A 20,352-nucleotide genomic window follows, 5' to 3' on the forward strand; every position below is an offset into this window, starting at 1 on the left:
TCACTCTCCACCTCTCATCTCCCTTTGTTTTCTGTAAGACTTGTTTTCCTGCACAGGCTGAGCATGTTTTAGTGTCAGGGCTGTGCAGTGAAAAATCATTGTCCTGGTTGTTGAAGTCATGGACAGGGAATTAATGTGCTTCAGGAAGTATTGTAATTTAGGCAGCTGAATACTGCCTTTGGGAATTGAATTCAGTTCTTTCTCCCCTAGGGAGTTCATTCATATGTGATACTAGGCAAGCTGAGTGTTACAAAACCACCCATTTTATAGACAGGAGCACCAGAAAATTCCAGTGATCAATGTGAGTGTTCTGCTGAACAGCTTGCTTGCTCGTACTTGGAATCGGTGAGAGCTCTGCGGCTTTAAGTGTGCAAACACCAGGCACTCTGAAGTCAAGTTCTAGGCTCCTCATTACTCTTCTTCTCTCTCACCGGCCAAAAAATGGATACTTCTGGCCATAATGTTGCTTTAACTTCAGTACGTGATCTAGGAAATGATAATACAGTCTCTTTCCACAGGAAAATCTTGATGAAACAGTTTCTGAAGGAAAAACAGCTTGTGGTCAAGACTGTTTGAATTTCATATTAGAAATTGTACTCCTTGGACCTTTTTTGGTATTTTCTAATTTTTGTTCTTGTAAACTTACATGTTTTGACTTGATCCACAATTTATACTTACTGTGGTCAAGGCATTAAAGTAATGTTGTAACAAAATAGAATACATTATCAAAGGTATACTAGAAAATTATAGCAAACTCTTTTCCACATCTGGATTTTCAGATTTTATTCAGTGTTATCGAAGTTTAGATCTATTTAATTTTTCAGAACAAAGGAAAAAAAAAAGTAGCTTCTCATCAAAGATATGCTTAAAGACATAATAGATATTGGCGAAGCAAGTTGTTTTCAACCTTTTTCATTCTTGTTTTCAAAAAGTAATTTTCCCCACTCTTTCATGAATTAATGCATTGGTGACATTAGCTGTGTCTTTTTGTCAGTGCAACACAATCAATATGAGCTTCTCTTTCTTTCTGTTTTTCTCCATCTGTTGAACTTTTTTTTTTTCCTTTTTCCTCTATGGTTTTCTCTTTTCCATTGACTTTTCATTCAACTGGAAGCTTCATGGTATTTGTGGTGATTGCTTGTCTATGGTGACATCCGTAACTGAGCTTTGTGCCGTGGGAACACAGAGAATATATGATTTTCAGACTCAGCATTTGTAGCCATATATGTGAGCTGTTCCTGCTGCCAGATACTTAGGGACCACCACAAGAAGAGGGAGGGAAGGGTTTCAAGAACCACCCACAGTGTCTATATGCCTTTGCTTTAGGAAACATGGATATAATTAAGTCTCTCTTTTAACTGTGCTGAGAAAAAGTATTTCAATGAAAAAAATTATTTTTATATATGTGGATTGAATATATATGTTGATTACCAACTGTTGAAAACATGATGTAAAGAACATTGTCAGAAGTAGAACAGGTTGAATAGTGACATTAAAACACTGATAGTGAACATGGCCTTTGTAAAATATTGTCTCAATATTACTTTGGACTGTTACAGACTGTGGGTAACTGTTTAGATACTGCATTTTATTTAAATTGGCTTACGAAACTATTTATTCAAGGCTTTTATTGTTTGTTGAAGTGCTCTAAAAAATAAAAACTTGAGCAGTTAGTATCCCAACCCATACTCCCCTGTCTCTCCTCAAACTGGTCCTTTATTCAATTACGTATATATTATCCTGCTTAATGAATGCTGTACTCTGCTCACCTTTCTGGCTGAATAGTTTTATCTCCTTAAACTGTTCATCAGAGGAGAACTGATGGATAAAAGTTAAAGGCTTTTTGTCATGGGCATTGTTAGACCAAAGGAAAGAGTGACTTCTACTTGGAGTCTATCCTTTAAAAAGAGTGACTTCTACTTAGAGTCTGTCCTTCAAAAAGAGTGACTTCTACTTAGAGTCTATCCTTTAACTCTTCAGACTGCAAGGAGTTTTGGCTTGATCTTTTTTTGTCCTTAATCACCACAGTGGAGTTGTTGCAGAGAGTATAGCAGTTTGGAACCCATTTGTCAAAACACATATCAAGCAATTTGTACATTACCAGTAATGATCAGAAGGTGTGAAGAAAAGCAGTACTTTGAATTAGAACAAGCACTAAGAAGCCAGTGTAGTTCTTAAAACTTTTGGCAATTACATTAATTATCTTGACTGTAAAGGATACCCTGTTCCTCTAGAACAACAAGGAGAATGGCTACCTTTATTAGTAGCAAACATCTTTAAGAATAATACAATGTTGAGACAACCTTCAGAGAAGATGCTCTTTTTTCACCTTACAGTACTCCCTACTGCAGTACTGTACAGTACCTTCTTTCAGAAGACTAGGATAGAACTGGTCTAATATAACCCTCTCTAATTTTCTGTCTGAATGAGTATTTAGACAGCAAATGTGTTAAATTTGATATTTTCTAATTAGCCCAGTAGTTTTTCTCTTTCCTTGGTGCCTTTCTGGCTGCTTCACAGGTAGCAGTTGTGGTTATGTGGCAACAGAAATAGTAAGACCAAGTCACCACAGAAAATGCATCACCTTGCATTTAATATTGATGTATTTGATTTGTTTCAATTTTTTTTTCTTTGTTCTGGTCCTCCTGTGTTGACATGAAGTTTGGGAAGCAGTGAAGTTCTACTTGTCATGTTTAATAAATATTAAAATTAATATTCTCATACACAAACTAATCTACACTTTCTCTGTATTGCAGCCTACTGTAATGTCTCTTTAAGGCATGTTACTATTTGGTTTTTAGTTATTGCAATAATAAATTGTAATTTATCAGTTACACAGCAGTTGATAAATGAAAGACAGACACCTCAGTCCGAAATCTTACTATGGGTAAACCTAAGCTGTGTATTAGTACATTTTTTTATTATTTACTATATTTCCATAATTATTGTTTACTTAAATTCATCTAAAGGCTGCATATCACTGAAACCAAACTTGGGAGTTCCATGGTTGTATAGAAAATACTTAGCATGCTATTCATGGATTACGATTCACGACCTCCTAGAGTTATTGGGAATCCTTACTAGATGATGTGCAATTTCATTTCAGTTTTCAGTTTTTTAAAGTAAAACTTTGCAAGTTCTGCAATTTGAGCATATTAAACTGTTTAGTTCTCAGTTGTGATCATACCCTGTTGGGGGGGAGGGGTGCTTGGTTTTGTTTGTAGGTTTGTTTCTCCCTAGTTGTTCATACTAAAAACTATGAAAACTGAGACAAGCTGGTCATTTAGGTTTTGGGCAATGTTTAATTATTTCTGATCTTGATCCCAGCATCATGGAAGAGTGGCACTTATTTTTCAGTTGTTTCTTCAACTTATTTTCTTTCATGTCAGTGGCTCTACAGCGGTTTCCTTTCTTTTTCCTGCATCATGTTCATTCAATACCTCTTACTCTGTACATAATTCTTGCTGTCCTTTGTTACTTTTTTAATATCTGCTTTTGCATCCTTTAAAATTGGCTCTTCTACTTCTTTGACTAAGCTCACCATAATTTGTATAACCATTTTTGTAGTTTTTCAAACCTTAGCTGATTACCTAATAGAAATAGATCTAGATCTTCACGGAAGTAGTTAGTCATTGTCACTTCTGCTTTAGTTCTTTCTTCTTGCTTTCCATCCTTTTGTTCCATTATCTATACTTCTACTTCAGTTTCCTTGAGTTTTCCAGCAATTTTTTGTACTATCAGATATGAAAATCTAAAATATTTAGACACCTAGGGACTGTGTCTCTCTATCAACATCCTTCCAGTTCCTAGTTTAGATCTCTTGATTTTCAGATGTCCTCCAAGACTACTAATGTCCTGGTTAACCAGGGAAGTCGAGAATAAAATTGTCCAGTGTCCCCCTTTTTGTTTACCATTTTACACTCCTGAAATTGTACAATGATCCTTTCCAGCCAACAGTCCAAAGTCGTAGTTTTACTTAACATAGACTGTGCATCATGTAGTTTTGAATCTAAGCTCATGACAGATGTCTCTTTTATTTTAATATGAAACATGCATTCATGAGGACTCCAGGGTTAGAATCAGATTATTCTGATTATTCATGCTACAGCTTGTAAACTCATTGTCTGATCTTTTTTCCTGTGCTTGTGGATGCCACTTGCACAGACAAAAGTTGATCCTTTAATTGGACTGTTCTTGTGTGGTAAAGTGGAATTGTCAGCAGTAGTTCCAGTTCCAGAAAATTAGGTGGTCTTTTAAATAGCTTGAGAGTTATTACTATTTATGAGAAGATTTAGTGTATTATGTAGGAACAGGCTAAGATGAAGCTTGATATTGCCTGTGGTCTTTTAGGACTGCATAGTTATAGTTTCTGTGCAGGTAAGGAAGAGAAGATGTTAAGACCATGTTGTTGTCTGCAAATATAGCATAAGGTCACATAGCTGACATGGTAGAACACATTACTTACGGGTGTTCTTCCCAAAACTGCTGAATAACAAAATTAATTACCTGTGCCTGAAGGAGATAGCGCCATGGCTATTTTTCCCTACTGTCTAATAACCTCTGCCTTACTGAGATTAGGTAGATTAGGCTACCTGCATACAGCAACAATGTTGTTTATGACAGATAAATAAAATTAAGTGTTATCTATCTGTTGCTGCTAGAGAGGTCATGCTGCATTTCCCCATGGTTTTATGCATCTGATGATAGGCGTTCTGTTGCCAATTAAGGGGCCTTTGTTTCCAGAACTACTGATATCAAACTCTGAAGTTCAGAACTATCAAATTTGAAAAAACCCACATGAATAATTCACAGCAAATTAAAAAAAAAAAATTGTTTAGTAGATATTTATGAGGTTCCTGTAATATCCTAATACTGTAACCAGTTCATTTAGAAGTGGTGACTCATCTTATTAGGAGAAAGGGATGAACACAGTATGATCTTGCATAACTAGAGAGCAACAACTGCAAGAGGAAACAGTGTTGAGTTCAACAGAATGCTTTGAAGAGGCAAAGGGTTAAAATGATAGAAAACAGAGTTGTTCTGGGGGAGGAAAAGACTTCTTTCCTCTTCCACACTAGAAATTTAAGACATTGTGCATAAGGCAAAGATAAAAATTGTATAATGCAGAAGGAAACGGTTTTGTTCCACTCCTATCATGTCTAAACAATTCTGGATACAATTTTAATTTGCCAGTGTTGTTGAAGTCTTCATAAAACTTGTTTTGATTTTTGTCTCATGCTTCCTTGAAGACTCAAATGGTAAACATTTGGACATAATGACGCAAACAGTAGGCTATCAATCAATCCCAGTTTTCACAGCATTGTTGTTCATTCAGAAAAGCTGTGTGAACTGACCTCTTTCTACAGCAGTGTCATTAGTTCTTTCAGAAATAAAACAAGGATCAAAAAGACTTCCAGGATTTTTCTCTTAAGACTTACTGTACTGAATGATTTTGTAAAATTAGGGATCAACTGTTTTCAATTAACTCTCAGCTTTTTTTAATGTATATTGTATGAGAGACTCCGTATTAATTGTTTTTGTTCTCCCTCAGTTTTCTAAGCATTGACTTCCAGTAAATTAGTCAAACAGAAAATTGAATTTAGATTAGATTTGCCACATAGGCTCCTAATTGTGATGCGAGTGACAAATAGTGCAATAGGAGGAGGTAAATGTATGCGGTATGAATGTCTTTGGATTCACATGAAATATAACTGGGCTTGCTCTGTCTGAGGTCAGAATTAGCTGGACCTGGGGTTTACCATGGGAGCTGCACAGCAGGGAGAGGAGCAGCACAGCACCATCCCAGTCCTTGCCGCTCCAGTGACGAGCAAACTTAGGAAGCTTTCCCTCCCCATGCCTAGCTAGTAAGTCTGGCTGCTTGTGCTCCCTGCAGGCTGGTCTCTGCTTTTCAGTGCTGTGGAGGTACAGTGTTGAAATACTTTTCCAGGCCACCTAAATTTAGAAATATAACTAGTCCTGGTCAGTTTTAGGCAGCTTATTAGCCACACTTTCATCCCACATAGATATGATAGTATTGTGAAGGGTTAGAGGTCTTAGTGTGCAGGCATATTAAAAGCTCACCAGAGATACGAATTCCAGTCCACTGTCTCCTCTACTGTAAGAGTCATCTTGCAGGTCAGAACTGAACTTCAGACCACTACTTAAGCTATTCCACCCTCCTTGTGTCCTTGACTCAGTGGTGCTCTCTGTGTTAGAGGAGGTCATCATGTATGTCTCCTTTCTGGTGTGAGTCATTATTTGTGCCTGTTATCTTTTCCTAACCAGCCCATCTGCTTGGATTATCCTTCTGCATCTGCCTTTCATCTGTCTGACTTCCAACTTTTTGATTTTACTTTTTTTTTTTTACACACACACCCCTACCTGCCCCAGTTGCTTTTTTTTTTTTCCCCCGAGTGGAAGTGGAAAGATTATTTTCTGTGTTAAAATCGTGTGCCTTTTGATTTAGTAGTTCCTTTTGATCAAAAGGGGTAGAAGTCCAGAGGTTGGCTTGAGATTACAGAATTAATAGTCATGACTATGACTACATAATTAATTAGTATAGAATTAATTTGTCGTGACTACATAGAAAGGTGTGAATAATCTGAGAGTTAATAGTGTGGCAGCTATGCTGTTTATATGACTTCTCGTTGGCCATCTTCATTTCTAAACAAGCTCTTTGCATAATCAGAGAGGGCTTCTGTGTATGCAGAATATTCTGGCTTGCTTGCTCACAAAAGAAAAAACATTGTGGGGATCTGGGGCTGGTTGTGATCTTTCTGCATAGAATTTCTCAGGAAACAGCAAGCATAACTTGGTTTTAAGGATTGCTCCAATTTTACCTCAATCAACTATACAAGGATTATCCATGTGGTAGCTTGTGAGCCCTCTGCCCCTTTCCTAGTGGCAAATGGGATGAAACTTAACAAGTCCAAATGCCGGACTCTGCACAGGATGGAGTAATGCTGGGCACAAGTATAAATTGGGAGAGGAGTGACTGGAGAGCAGCCCTGCAGAAAGGGATCTGGGGGTGCTGCTTGAGAGCAGGCTCAATATGAGTCAGCAGTGTGCCCCGGCAGCCAAGAGGGCAAACCGCATCTGGGGTGCATCAGACACAGTATAACCAGCTGGTCAAAGGAGGTGATTGTCCCACTGTTTTCAGCGCTGGTGTGGCCTCACCTTGAGTTATTGTGTGCAGTTCTGGGCCCCACAATTGAAGAATGATGTTAAGGTAGCTGAATGCATCCAAAGGAGGGCAAGAACACTGGTGACAGGGCTGGAAGGAATGACTTATGAGGAGCGGCTAAGTACTTTGGGCTTGTCTAGTTTGGAGAAAAGGAGGCTGAGGGGCGACCTCGTTGCTCTCTACAGCTTCCTGAGGAGGGGAAGTGGAGAGGGAGGTGCCCTTCTCCCGGGTATCCAGTGATAGGACACGTGGGAATGGCTCAAAGCTGCACCAGGGGAGGTTTAGACTGGACATTAGGAAGCGCTTCTTCACCGAGAAGGTGGTCAAACACTGGAACAGGCTTCCTAGAGAGGTGGTTGATGCCCAGTGCCTGTCAGTGTTTAACAGGTATTTGGACAACGCCCTTAACAACAAGCTTTAACTTTTGGTCAGCCCTGAATTGGTCAGGCAGTTGGACTACATGATCATTGTAGGTCCCTTCCAACTGAAATATTCTAGTCTAGTCTTTCCTCTTCTGTCCAGCAACTTTCCTAATATCACATAAGTAATGTGTTTTTTCTTTTTGACTTAAAGTGGCTTTGGGCATGCACACGCATTGCATTTTCAAAAGAGTAGAATGTAGGAAGAGGTACAGCAAATAGGGAAATAATCCTGTTTCTCAGAGAAGCCTTTGGAAATTTGTTCAGCTTAAGCTAAATTTGTTCTGTTGGCCACCCAATAAGTTTTATTAGTATCAGACTCCAGACTATTCTCTTTAAATTTGTCAGAAGGCAAATAACTTTATTCAGGCACAACAAAGTTTTAAGACTATTATTAACAGTAGTAGTATGAAATGGAGAAAGTAAAATCCTCCACAGAGCAAAATAACTTTTTCAAAATTTAGCTTACTCTGTTTGGAAATCACAAGCCAGCACTTCTAAAATTCTCTGTGGAAGAGAGGTGGGATATTCCATCCTAGAGCAGTCTGCTTCATGGGCTGCAGTAGAGCTGCACTTCATGGGAGCATCAGTCTCCTACCCCCAAATCCCTGATGGAATCCTATGGATCTGAAAATCTAGGCAGTCAGGAAAAGATTGTGGAAAATTACTAGAAATTGGGCAAGTTTTCTGTTGGTAATCTGCCATGCATATGAGTTCTAGGAAAACTGCTGAAATCAAAGCATCTTGACAAAAAAAATGTTTTGGTTGTGGTGGATTTTCAGTTTTAAAAGGAATATTTTTTTGTGTTTTAGGAGGAGACCTCAGGTTCTTTATGCACTGTATGGACACTGCAGTGTGTTCCCACAGAATTTATCCCTTAGACAAAAGATGAGTGAAGAGACACAGAAAGGAAGGAGAAATTAGAGGCACAGAGGGGTGATGTGGCTTGCACCTGCTCACGCTGAGGTCAGTAGCAGAGTTAAGAATTGGATTTTTTTGAATCCTGATCCTAAATCAGTCTGTCTCACCCCAAGGAGATCACAGAGGTCACTCAGTATGACTGAGCCATCAAAAACGTCACAGAAAAAAACCAAAACAAATCTTTCTTCTAGTTTCTTATCTGTCCTTGCTCACAGAAACAAGCATGTCAGCAACAGCTAAAGTACACAAAGTATATAGACATACAGGGTATTTTTTACGGTTAGTTTCATAGAAAATGTGAGAATGCTCCAAAATTCTTTTCTTCAGTAGGAGTCATCATCCTGTTAATGTTCATATGCTGTATAATCACTGCTGCCTTTAGTGCTGTAACTGGTGCAAGTGTAACTGGAGACTTTAGTGGGTCTACCAAAGCTTTCAGGAGACATAAGTAAACCTCTGTGAAGACTTGCAACATGAAGTTCTCAACCAGGACACTGCAGTGCGCAACCAGATTCAGACATTGTGGTGTCAGTGGTTTTATTTATACTAGTAAATGAAGAGGGCTAGAACATGTGGTGTTTGTGCTGCATGACTATTAGCAGTTCTCTGGCATAACTTTGGTCTAGGCCAATTAATACTCTCCCAGAAAATTTTAGTGTTCATGGATTAACAGTCTGGGGACTGTTCTCACTAAGCAATATGGAGGGGGAGATAATTTAGCTGAACAGGCATGAACTGTTCTCTGGCACTTGCCCTGAGGTCCAGAGAGTGGGTTCTGGTCCATTTTATGAGCTACATCTATACCTTTAAATTAGGTATATATACTGTATCTTTAGGGGGGGGCTGAGTAAAATCATTCCCATCTTCCTTGCTTCTCTCTTGCAGTCTTGTTCTATTCTGCTTTGATGCATATAGGTATAACCTGATTTTCCCAGGAGATAAATGTCTTACAAGGTTAAAAAGAAAAGAACCTGCAAAACTAAAGGACCTACAGAAATAATTAGGAGAAAAGTAGTCGCCTTATGAATAATGTAAAGCAGAGCAATCCACTGATAAACACTATTTACTGTGTCCTACTTTTCTCTAAGGATTCAGCAGCACTTGTTAATAGTAGTTGTCCCCTTCCTGAATACCTCGCTTAAATCAGAGATTTTGGTAACTTCACATTCAGTGAATAAATTGTACTTTCTGTCTTCTTTGGCACCTGTAGGGATTTGGAGAATATTTGTAAGAAAACAGAGATAAAACTTTTCTTTACATCAAAGCCAAAATCTTACGCAGTGGCTTGGCTTGTGCACAGAAGTGCTCTAGTCATTGAAGATTTGAATGCCTCTTGTGCTCCTTGCCCTCTTTCCTGATGGTATCAGCACCACACTTACAATGGCAAAATGCAGTGGTGTCTACGCTTTAGGAAGCTTCACTAAGTCCAGTATCTTAATGCAAACTGTTACTCACTGGCAATTTAAGCAAAGAAGCCAGATGTATGGACCAGATACACAAATAGATGCCATTCTGCCACTTGTGATGTTGGGGATCAGTATCTTCAGATGGAAGGATGGTTGCAAAGCCAGCTCTCTTTAAAATTGCAAACTAATGCAGCAGAATTAGCTGTAACTCAGTTCAGAGGTATGTACCTGCAGCGCTTTGTCCACATAGCTAGTGATTCCTAGCAATATTGCCAACTAATTAATGATACTAACTTAGTAAATTCTGTTTGCAAATGCTGTATCTATGTGTTTTAAGTTTTATGGATCTACTTTCCTGCTGTGAAGTGGAAAAATACTTTCTGAACTCTAAAATAAATACTTAAGTTACTAGTCAAACTCTCTTTAAAAATAAAGATTATATGATAATCATATCTGTATGATAAGCTAACTCCTGATATTTTGGAGTGGAAAAATTAAAATGAACGTACAATGAAAAGTCACTTCCAATCTTAACTCTGAACAGGTAGCTGTTTTGGGCGGGGGGGTGGTAGTTTTTTGTGTGTGTGGTTTTTGGTTGGTTTGGGGTTTTTTTAAGTTACTGTTCAGTGTAAAGATCCCTTCAGGTATTCTGTTACTCCTTTATCCACTCTTTCCTGAATTTTTAAATTATTCAATTTTTACTGTGGTAGAGATCTCTAAATACTTCAATCTACCAGCTGTTCAAAAGAACTTACAGTACATGTACAGAAAAAGATATTTCATGTGTGCAAACTCTATTGCCTGCTCATTAAAGAATTTATTTTTCAATGAGTATGGGCCCGGAAGAAGCTAATGTAAGTATTTTAGCAAGGGTTTGTATTTCTCTGATAAACAGCACTCCCCTTCTGTTTGTGATCACAGGATGAAAGCGCTCTAAGCTTGTATATGTACATTTTTACTGCTACATCATGTAGTGTGCTCTTAAGATTGAGATCTCATTCCCCAGGAAGCATTTCTGTCTAAGATTAATTGCCCTTTTAAAATCAGTGTTTGATGTATTCCTCTGGCTATATCCTGACTCACTTTAACCCTCTTTGACCTGACCCCACTGACTATTACCGCCATGGCTGAAGCAGAAATCCTTCAGCTTGATGTATGCAGTACAGACTTGAGCCTGTGGTTTTTCACATCGATGGATTCAATTAGCCAAGTTTTTACTGATCAGCTTAGCAGAGGTTGAAGAATTTGTTAGACATGGAACAAAACTGTCCATACTTTGGGGTTAAGCTAATAGCTCATCTCCATTTTCATGTATAGTTTGCTTGTGAAGTTGTTTACTTTGTTAAATATCATAATAAAATTGCTGGAAGTAGCCTTTAAAAAAAGCAAAACCAGTTTATTTTTCTCCAGTTAAAGAGAGGAAGGTACAAATCATGAAATAGCAACCATTAAGCCTTTGATCTCTATATATTGCTTATCACTTTTCAGGCAAATGTTTTAAAACTGTAATTATGTCCGAATGTCCACTTTTGAATTTGATTTATTAAACTGGGCAGGTAAACTAACAATTAGTATTATGGCTTGATGAAAACAAGTAAACATGCTGGTCTTTTCTGTATTGACAATGCTTTTGCAGCAACAGTAATCCTTTTTTGCTTTGCCTTGGTAGGAATAGTTTGTCTTTTGATTAGCTGAAAAGTTCATTATAAAAGATGGACGGCCATTAGAATCGAAGAATATTTGCAGGCATGATGTGAATTATAGTAACTTGAAAATGAAGTAAAATAGAGGTTGAAAGTTCAAGAATGCCATTAAAAACCTTTAAAAGTGTATGAATGTGCATATGCATAAGGAATATATAATATGATTGTATAGAGACTTTGCTATTTAATTGTTTGGCATAACACTATTTTGAAAACAATGACATTATAAAAGTTCTTACAAACTATTAGCCACAAGAGGTCTTTTACAGCAAATTGATCTGTTTTATACCAATTTTTATAGAGAAAAATCTTTATCAAATGTTTCATTTTTTCAAGAACCATATTGATCACATTTAGCTCCCTAGCTGTATACAGAGATAGCCTTAACTTCTGAGGGTCAGTTGTACACAGTTTAGAGGGAAGGGAAACCTCAAATCCAATTAAGGGCATGGTGCATGAAAGAGTTAACTTATTGTAAGTCAAGATGCCTGCCATTTAAAAAAAGCTACACAACTCCTAAAAGCGATTTAGCTCTCCCTCAACAATGGAAAACATCATGGATGAGTTGGGCTCAATTTGTCATGCATTCAAGTGCTTATCTTTTAATGCACGCCTTGCCTGTTCCTCGTATATAGAAATGTATTGTGTGCTTGCTTGTTTCATGGAACAGCAGCATGATCTGCATTGAACTTTGCCACTTTGTTCCCATGTGCGTAGCCAAACTTAAAGGTATTGCAGAAAATTGTTTTATAAGCGTCAATTGCTAACCCCAGTCTTTTATAAACTAGCATAGGTTTATTGTTGTGCAAAGCTGAGGCTAAGGCACTGATGCTAAGGAAGAAGGGGTATAAGAATATGTCCTGGGAGTTTCATCTTATAAAATTTCTTCTTTTTTCTGCCTGAAGCTAGATGTTTGATAGGAAGCATCTCAGGCTTGGTCTTTGTAAGGTCTTCTAAAACCTTTTAACTACTAAAATGTTAGATGTTTAAGAAAAGTATCTCAGGGTTCTGTCATAAATTAGTTTGGGGATTATTACAACCACCCCATTAAAAAGCTTCTATTAAATATACATGAATAAAAATTATATAAAAAAACCCCACCAAAACCAACACCCAATCACAACAAAGTTTAGTTAAGTAAAGCTTTCATTTCCTCTACCTGCTTTTCCATTGAGCTGCATGAACTCTTTTACAGAAGGAAAAAAAACTATGGAATAGTAGAATAGAAAAGTGTTTTCTAGTTTGTTTACATACTTTCTGGCTGCTATGAGATTAGAAGTGTAACCCAAGTTCTCATAAGCTGTTCCAAAGTGTAAATAACTTTTGCTTGTGGTCATGAGTTTAACCCACATTGTCTGTTACGTTTCAGAAATGTGGCTATCTAACCTGAGGATAGACTTGAGGTAGAAAAATGACAGGAAATAACAAGAGGAAAAATTGCATGGACAAGAAAATGATGGATAGGGATGATGCCAAGTATTTGGTTTGATCTCAGTTTTTAATGATACCTCATGTAGGTCATAATGTTGCACATGCATCTACTTTCATTTTGGGGATAGAGAAAGCCAGGACTGTGCTGGAATATAATCCAGGGAATCTAATCAGACTAAGAATTGTGACAAAGAAACTTTTTTCCCCCCCTCTCCTTTAAGTCACAAATGTCTAAACTCAAGTAGGAGATGTTTATGCCACAAGAAGATCATGTAGAGATCAGCCAACTGGCCTGTGTCAAAACCATGTAAAGAAATACAGCAGTAATTAAAGCTAAATCAGTGAATATGGACTTCGTGACAGTGTTGCAATGAAGGAATACTTGAGATCTTGCCTGGAGTTAGGCTTTTGTAGTCAAGTACTCTGCACGAACAGAGTTCGCTGAGGTTGATACAGGTCTAGTTCTATCATAGCATTTTGAACTAAGAAGCGGTAGTTCTTATGGGCTCTGGTAAGATGACATCAAGGCGCAGTAAGGATGAAATTGAGACACTTAATATGAATGACAAAACACTTCAGGATGGAGACACTGATGTTTTGAACTGTTTATTTTGGAGAATAAAAAAATCAAAATAATGAGTTAGAAAAGATAGGTTAAGCACTCTTGTTCTGTTATCTATAAGGAGTTGTTCAGTAAACCCAGTAAAAATTAACATTCCTTTTAAAAGTTGTTTGTTTGTTTTTAAACAAAATACAAAGTTGTGGATTTTATTTACCATTAGCTGTCTTTGAGGCCAGGAACTTGCCATAGTTAAAAGCTCTCTGGGATATCTGTGTAGATATCAGGAATATCCAGAGCTGAGAACATATATTTAGGAAAACTGTGACGTTCAGTTTGAGCAATTGAACTCATGTTACTACCAATGGTTAAAATGAGGGAGATTCTCTTGTTGCTGCCAGTTAACCAGATCTACCTGGTTGGTTGTTTATATTCATGCTGGGCAGTTGGATTATATCCAGGAACTGAAGTTCTCATTCTCCAACTACATCTTGTGTTTGGAACAATGTTTATTCCAGGTACAGAATCATTTTGAGGAAAAAGACTTGTTCTGAATGATGCATTGACCATGTATTTCTGTGTGTGAGTTCTTCATCTGAAATCGGCATCAGTGGCTTTCCCCAGGGCTGGTGGGATGTGTAGGCCAGAAGGAAAAGTCAATCCTGTGCTTTCGTGTCATACATTGGCCTCTAAATGTTTGAGATCGGAGGAACCTTTTGTTGTGGCTAGGCTATTTTAGAGCTGGCTTTGCAGAATTTTTTGTGTGTTCTTGCTCGTGGTCAGAGGATACTGAACAGCGTATCTTGCTGATTCTGATCCAATATATCATCTGTGTTTCTGTTTAAACTGATAACTATGCCAAATTAGGAGAGAGGAAAGAATAAGGGTTTTGGTAGTTTATGTGCAATTAAAGTGAGGCAAAAAGTACATTAAGATTGCTATGGAAAATGAGTCATGCCTAGCAATGGAGCCTACTACTGTGACAAGCAGGGCCCTTTTTGCAATAGGGTGGAATTCACAGAAAAGTAAGGAAAGCCCTGGATATGATGGCTGAAATAGGCTAATGTGAAGCTTCTGAAAACTCGTACTAAGGTTTTATTCCTATTTAAAAAATTTTAACTAAAAAAAAACCCTGCTCTGTGGAATGTGTAGTAACCTTAGACTTTGAAGCTATAATTTCTTAATTATAAAATACTTTATATCAGTAAAGAGAACTTAAGTGTTCAGTCAGAAGTACTTGTGCTGAGTTCATTCAAAGAGCAAGCGATCACGTGGCCAAGAGATTTGACCAAGCTCAACTTTTTTTGTATGCACTTCCCATAAAATTGTGTAGATATTGAGCACCTGTTAGTACTCAGCTGAGTAGGTAATATTTATTGAAAATACAGTTTTGTTTTTCTATTTGAGACCTTTATGTTGAGGTCATTATTACTGTGGAATCTGAACTTCTCGCCATATTTCTGTACTTTGGTCACTCATACATATACACATGCCAGAAACTGATTGCAGAACTGTTCCAGTTAGATTTGAGTTTATGGATGGAAAAGCTTGAAATAATGTTTTATCTTCTAATACTTTTTTTTAATTAAAAAAGATACTTAAGAAAAGCAAAGTGTGAATATTGGATTTATGGATGGGTTGAATTCATTCTAAAGCTAAGCTTGCTCACTGAGCAAAGAAATATTTTGCCATAAATTAAAAAAGATATGGTATCTAGCTAAAGTAAATACTCCAAAAGTGATGTGAAAATGTTCATAAATACCCCTTAGCTTAATTTTTTTGAAGTTTATGGATGTTTCATGAGCAAATGTGATTTTTGTGGCACATGCAATGAAAATAATTGTGAAGCTTGTTTTGTTGTAAATGGTATTCAGTCATTGTCAATTTTAATATCAGACATTGGAGCTGTTTTCAGTTTTGGACAGGTTGTTGTTGAAGAGCTAGGTGCTATTTGTCAGTTTCAGTGCTAGCAGTTGAAAGATCCCCGTATCAAATTGAACCATTGCTGACAATATTGAGGTTTGGTGGTCTTTTTAGAGATGTTACCTACTAAAAAGTGCAAAAAGTGAAGTACATTCATCAAGTGCTTGTTTGTTTGTATTGTACTACTGGTGCAGAAGTCACCAGAGGAGTACTTCTTTAGACTATGAGGCTTGTCTGGGGCTGTCTCTTCTCTGTATGTCCTAGAATATCCAACCTGAGGTGCCTAGAGAGGGGAAGGATAACTTCAACCACTGTCCAGTTCTTTCTTACCACCTGTGGTTACAGGTTAGAATGCAGTCTTTGAATTTGCTTGCTAATATAGTGTAGTCTTTTGTAAATAATTGCACTTAGTTTCATATGCGATCCTCTGTGCTAGAGCAGAAGTCTAGCTTTCAAGAAGGAAATTTTCACCTTTGCTTGCCAGGGACTTAGCCCCACCCAGCTTTGGCTTTAGGCTTTAAAAATTAAGTCAGCAATATCTGTCAGTAACAAACTTAGTGGTTGTATCTACACATGAAGCACATTACTGGAAGCTATGTATCCTTAAGTAATGTCCTGAGAGATCCTAAAGAGGTAGATGAAAATCTTCCCGGTGAAGATGTTGGTGTGTCTCTTCAGATTCAGAGATGTCTGAGGTGCCAGCTGCTGAGCACACGCTGTCAGGGAGTGCCCTGGCTGCTTCAAGGTACATCCACCTAAAGGCCTGTTCTGCCTGCTAATCTGAGGAGCAGGAGATGTGGAAAGGAAAGCAGTCACTCCACAGCCACAAAAGGAGAACTCTGTTCGTCTAATGCTGACCCAAGATGAGTTTTCCTACAGTGTGGTATAACCTAATGTCAGGAATACCTTTAGTATCATCTAATCCAGAACATATGATAGATTCTGAAGATAAGTAAGCAAATGTTTATGGCCCACTTCACAGCTGAAAAAGCTGGAAGCTAGTTCTGTTACATTATTCATAAGGCTGCTGCTGCATGATGCTTTCCTTGGTTGTATTTACTCCTTACACTTTTTAGTATCCTTGTCCAAGATAGTCCTGTGGCCTTGTAACATCTAAGAAGTGCATTGTCTGCTCCTAGTTTGGAGCACATGGTTCTGTTTCCCTTTTTAGGGTGTTAAAGCCAGTTTTGTAAGTGGTGCTGCCCTGAGTAAGAAGCTGTGGGTTTTGCATTGTCCATTTTGATGACTACAGGCAGGTTCTGGGACTTGCTACGCAGAGGACTTGCATATGGAGGATTCTAACTGAAGTACTCGGGGACATTTTTGCTAAATCCTGAACATCTTGTATTGTCTATCAGTGAAAGAATTTAAGCCAGCTAAATTGCCCTGCCAGGTGATTGCTAGAGGCCACAAATCAGAAAGCAGATACTTCATCCCAATAAAGAATTTTTAGTGCATCACAGATGTAGTCTGGCTAGAGAAGCTGATCTTCTGTAGGTGAAAGGGAGTATGTAGCTGCAGCATTGGTGAGCATTGTGGTGCTAATCTGAGTGAAAAATGGCTGAAATATGTACCTTTGCCAGAAGTAGTGCCTTCTCACTATTCTGCTCTTAGGCGCTTGAATCTATCTCAAAACCAATCTTTTCCCTCCATCTTTAATTCTTCCTTTCTAAATAAAAAGGTAATTCAGTAGAAAAATGCATTTAGGTTGTATCAGGGGTATGTGTAACAATCTAAATTGATGCTGAATAAGCTAATTAAATTATTTTGTTTCCTAATATAGAGTGGTTTACTTTAGCTATATAAGTTTTGCTTGCAAAGGAAATACGAAAACTTACCATGTGATACCATGACATTGCACATCTTCCTACCTTCTCTGAAGACTACGGATTTTATTTTCTCTTTGTTCTTTCTCTGTCTCTCACTGATTCTTCAACATTGAGGGTTTTTAAAGGAAGCTTGGGATTAGCAACAGCAAATATTGTAGTAGTTAGGGTATTCTCCTTAAACAAGGGAGAGCAGATGCAAGTTGCCTCAGGTTGAGGAGGGCTTTGAGCCACTGCCTCAAGGACTCTGAGATGCAACAGCCACTAGCTCTTGCTTCCTTCCAGCAGGTACCTATCTGCAAAAGAGTCCTTTGCCAATACTTTCTTTGGCTGGATCAAGGTGCTTTCCTGATCAGGAACTCTAAGGGACCTTATAGATGGTAGAGAAGCAGAACTCTTCTTAAACCCTTCACTTCAGAGCTTCCTGTTTCTCTTCATTTTCTGTACAGAGTTGGAAAACTCTTCGGACTTTACATGGTATGATTTATTAGCCTGGGTCAGGTACCTGCTTTAAGTGTTGCAGCCTTTGAGTTAGTATCTCAGTTAAGTGATCTGAAATGTCTCAAAAATGTCTTGGTATAGAACATCTAAGCATAGTTATCTGCCTTCTGGAGATGGAATATTGTTAAATTTTACCAAAAAGCTTTATAATCTGTGCTTATCACTTGCCACTAGTGACTTTCAGGGGCTATAGTGCCGTCTATATTCATGGATTTCCACAAGGAAAGCAAAGAAAAATCATTTAATCCTGGGACAACCCCACTGACAGGAGATGACTTAATTGGTTTTGAGGCTTTTTTTGGTAAATGCCAAAACAGTATTTATTTGTGCATCACTTCAGTAATATAAAAATATTATCATTTTAAGTAAATAGTTACTATGTACACACATTATAGAAACTTCCTACAAACCAAGTATTGCTATGCTTTTATTTTTCTGATATTTCCACTTCATCATCTTTCTGAGATTAGTTTGCAACAAAGTGAAAGAAACCATCTTTAGGTCATATGATACCTAACATGTAACTCAGTTCTATCATGATTTTAAAAGGGGGAAAAAAAAAAAGTCAGTGAGGTGACTGGAAAATTTTAACTTCTTGGTTTTGAGGAAATTGGGGGATTTTTACTACACTACTGAATATTGCAAAATGGGTACTGACAGTAATGATACTATCAGGTCTAGACCCTGTGCACTACAGATGAGCAGAGTTATTTGCCCGAATTTTTATAGGCCTGGTCCAATGACATAAAATGGCATTAATCTTTGTAATTGAGTCATTTAAATCTTACACCACTCATTTAAATATATGTTGTGTTTAGCAACTTGTATGCTTTTTTACAGAGGCATTTGGTCAGTCTAAAAAGAGGTTTTGTTATCATAGAATATGGGGTGGGGAAGAAGAGGACAGCACTTGGTGTGTCAAGATGCATACAAAATAAGCTACAACTCTTAAGACTATGAACAATAATGGAAGGAAAAATATTATGTAAATCTGTTATATCTACAAACCAGGTGGATGCAGCTTTCATGATAACTAGCAGATCATCCAGAACCCAGATCACAGTGGTAATGGTGGATACGAATTAGCTGTTGAGAAAACAAGAATATTTTCCAGTGATTTTTTAGTATATTTGCTGTTGACAACTTTTTGCTATGTAAAGCAGAGGAGCCATCTATAGGAGAAGAGACTCTGTATGTGATTCAAAATGGGGAAGTTACTGAAAACGTGAAAGTTGAAGAAACTTGGAGTAAATGTGACTTAAGTGAGAGTTTATGGTCCCTAGTAGCAAAAGGAGGGAAGAATGCTAAAGTAAAAACAATGGATTTTGTGAAAGAAGGCTACAGTAAATACAGAATGAGTAGATAAGATCTCTTTAGTCAAGCCTCAAGGGGAAAAGGAATTAAGGAGCAGTGATGCTTTGTCAGAGATAATACTAAAGCACAAACAATGCTAACGCAGAGATTTAGACTTTTATTAAACTGTAAATTCTTCATTGACCTCTGAGACTTTCTCAGTTTGCTGAGGAACGGAATAAAAGATTTGTATGAGAAAAGGACAAAGTTGGGTAGGGAGCAGGGAATGGGAACATGTGGATTAACTGCATTTCATTTTTAAGCAAGATGCATCAAGTTAGTACGCACACGCACAGACATCCAAAAATGTTCTGTCACACAGTAAAAGAAGAGCCAAAAAAAGTGTTTATCATTTATAACCCTTTCCTCCAATGACAAGAAAATGATACTGAGGTTCTAGAGCTTTTAATCTATTTTTTTGTGCAAGTTTTTGCGAAGAAGAGTCAGCATAGGTAGCAAGCACAGTACTAATGCTGAAACAGCATTCTGCCATCTGTCTGTGTATGCAAATTAGTTGTTTCTGAAAATTAAATAGTATTATGAAATGTAAATAAATATCACCAACTCTGTGGCCAGTTTATGGAATACAGTAGGTAGATTTTAATTTGAAAGTGTTAAATACATATAATTGGGAGTTACTTTTAATATTAAAAATATTTAGATGTTCCCTAATTTCTCAGTGTAAAAAACTTGGTTTCTGAGATCTCTTCTTTTGGAGTTAATGCTCTTGACAATCTGACTGGTAATGTTTCAGCCCAATACATACCTGCTTTGGTTGGCAATACCAGAAGTTTATTTTTTAAATTACATGCTACATTCTTCTGACCTATCTGCAATAAAACCAGAAACCAGCAATTGTTTATGCTTAATTTAGTGTGGTAATATGTATACTATGCCATTTAGAGAATCAAGCTTTATATGTTTAATCAAGAATTTGTACCCAATATGATAGCATATGTAGGTAACATGTAACTAATATAATGCTTTATTTTAGGCAAACATAACTGTCTGCTTCTGCAGGAAGAATTATTACTAGCATAAAGTCAACAGCATATTCAAGGATGATTCGTCCTAGTCTAATTTAGCCTGTGCTGGCATAGATACCTGGTTATAATACAAACTTCTTC

The 20,352-nt window shown here is 37.4% G+C and overlaps 1 protein-coding gene across 2 annotated transcripts in view; it reads left to right on the plus strand.

Moving 5' to 3' along the window:
• Positions 1-20,352, plus strand: part of ATG5 (autophagy related 5) — an 83,572-nt gene that overhangs the window by 61,057 nt on the left and 2,163 nt on the right. The window lies entirely within an intron of this gene.

This window comes from Pelecanus crispus, chromosome 3, assembly GCF_030463565.1.
Source record: "Pelecanus crispus isolate bPelCri1 chromosome 3, bPelCri1.pri, whole genome shotgun sequence".
NCBI classification, from domain to species: Eukaryota; Metazoa; Chordata; class Aves; order Pelecaniformes; family Pelecanidae; genus Pelecanus; species Pelecanus crispus.